Raw genomic sequence first — 2,950 nt, 5'->3', positions numbered from 1 at the left:
GACCCCCACTCCGCTCGATCCCCTTCCCCCATCTGGATCGAGGGAGCAGTCCCGAGCCCCTTCGACGCCAACCCCGCCGTCCCCCGTCGCCAATGGCTCGCCGGACCCCGTCGGCGCCGTCCCGTCGTCTCTCCCTCGCCTTTCCCCTCGCTCAAGATCACGCCCGAAGGCCGCAGACGCCATGGCCACCGCCGCGTCGCCTGGACCTCGCTGGCCTGCTTCCGCCTCCCCGCTGGTCTGCCTCCTCCACGCCACAGTCGTCCCCGTCCTCCTCCTCACGCCGCTTCCTTAGTCCCTGCGCCCCATCGTGAGCTTCCTCCCTTTTACCCTCTCTATCTCGCGTCGCCGCTCCCGACCGCCCCGACGAGCTCCTCCGCACGCGTCCGTCACTGTGGCCTCCTCCGGCCTCTCCTCCTGCCCTCTGCATCGGCAGCCCCGCGCGCCCAACCGTCGCTGCCCAGTGCTGCAACGCAGCAGCTGCTGGCGCTGCTACTGCCGTTGTCTGCTGTAGCTCCGCGCCGGCCGCGCTCACCATGGCCCTGGTGTTGGGGAACGTAGTAAATTCAAAAAATTTCCTATGCACACGCAAGATCATGTGATGTATAGCAACGAGGGGGGGAGTGTGATCTACATACCTAGTAGATCGACAATGGAAGCGTTTGGTTGATGTAGTCGTACGTCTTCACGGCCCGACCGATCAAGCACCGAAACTACGGCACATCCGAGTTTTAGCACACGTTCAACTCGATGACGATCCCCGGACTCCGATCCAGCAAAGTGTCGGGGAAGAGTTCCGTCAGCATGACGGCGTGGTGACGATCTTGATGTACTACTGCAGCAGGGCTTCGCCTAAACTCCGCTACAATATTATCGAGGACTATGGTGGCTGGGGGCGCCGCACACGGCTAAGGAAAAGATCACGTGGATCAACTTGTGTGTTTCTGGGGTGCCCCTGCCTCAGTATATAAAGGACTAAAGGGGGGAGGCTGGCCGGCCAAGGAGGGCGCGCCAGGAGAGTCCTACTCCCTCTGGGAGTAGGATTCCCCCCCCCCCCAATCCTAGTTGGAATAGGATTCGCGGAGGGGGGAAAAGAGAGAGAGGGGCCGGCCCCCTCTCCTTGTCCTATTCGGACCAAGGGAGGGGAGGGGCGCGCGGCCCATGAGGGGCTGCCTCTTCTCTTTTTCACTAAGGCCCATCATGGCCCATATAGCTCCCGGGGGGGTTCCGGTAACCTCCCGGTACTCCGGTAAAATCCCGATTTCACCCGGAACACTTCCGATATCCAAACATAGGCTTCCAATATATCAATCTTTATGTCTCGACCATTTCGAGACTCCTCGTCATGTCCGTGATCACATCCGGGACTCCGAACTCCTTCGGTACATCAAAACTCATAAACTCATAATATAACTGTCATCGAAACCTTAAGCGTGCGGACCCTACGGGTTCGAGAACAATGTAGATATGACTGAGACACGTCTCCGGTCAATAACCAATAGCGGGACCTGGATGCCCATATTGGCTCCTACATATTCTACGAAGATCTTTATCGGTCAGACCGCATAACAACATACGTTGTTCCCTTTGTCATCGGTATGTTACTTGCCCGGGATTTGATCGTCGGTATCCAATACCTAGTTCAATCTCGTTACCGGCAAGTCTCTTTACTCGTTCCGTAATAAATCATCTCGCAAATAACTCATTAGTTGCAATGCTTGCAAGGCTTAAGTGATGTGCATTACCGAGAGGGCCCAGAGATACCTCTCCGACAATCGGAGTGACAGATCCTAATCTCGAAATACGCCAACCCAACATTTACCTTTGGAGACACCTGTAGAGCTCCTTTATAATCACCCATTTACGTTGTGACGTTTGGTAGCACACAAAGTGTTCCTCCGGCAAACGGGAGTTGCATAATCTCATAGTCATAGGAACATGTATAAGTCATGAAGAAAGCAATAGCAACATACTAAACGATCGGGTGCTAAGCTAATGGAATGGGTCATGTCAATCAGATCATTCACCTAATGATGTGATCCCGTTAATCAAATAACAACTCTTTGTCTATGGTTAGGAAACATAACCATCTTTGATTAACGAGCTAGTCAAGTAGAGGCATACTAGTGACACTCGGTTTGTCTATGTGTTCACACATGTATTATGTTTCCGGTTAATACAATTATAGCATGAACAATAAACATTTATCATGAAATAAGGAAATAAATAATAACCTTATTATTGCCTCTAGGGCATATTTCCTTCAGTCTCCCACTTGCACTAGAGTCAATAATCTAGATCACATCACCATGTGATTAACTTCGATAGTTCACATCATCATGTGATTAACACCCATAGTTCACATCGCCATGTGACCAATACCCAAAGGGTTTACTAGATTCAGTAATCTAGTTCACATTGCTATGTGATTAACACCCAAAGAGTACTAAGGTGTGATCATGTTTTGCTTGTGAGAGAATCTTAGTCAACGGGTCTGCCACATTCAGATCCGCATGTATTTTGCAAATTTCTATGTCAACAATGCTCTGCTTGGAGCTACTCTAGATAATTGCTCCCACTTTCAATATGTATCTAGACCGAGACTTAGAGTCTTCTAGATCAGTGTCAAAAACTTGCATCGACGTAACCCTTTACGATGAACCTTTTCTATCACGTCCATAATCGAGAAACATATCCTTATTTCACTAAGGATAATTCTGACCGTTGTCCAGTGATCTACTCCTAGATCACTATTGTACTCCCTTGCCAAACCAGTGCAGGGTATACATAGATCTGGTACACAACATGACATACTTTATAGAACCTATGGCCAAGGCATAGGGAATGACTTTCATTCTCTTTCTATCTTCTGCCGTGGTCGGGCTTTGAGTCTTACTCAACTTCACACCTTGTAATACAGGCAAGAACTCTTTCTTTGACTGCTCCATTTTGA

The sequence above is a fragment of the Triticum aestivum genome, chromosome 1A, assembly GCF_018294505.1.
Source record: "Triticum aestivum cultivar Chinese Spring chromosome 1A, IWGSC CS RefSeq v2.1, whole genome shotgun sequence".
NCBI lineage: Eukaryota > Viridiplantae > Streptophyta > Magnoliopsida > Poales > Poaceae > Triticum > Triticum aestivum.
Note: the sequence above shows the minus strand (reverse complement) of the source record.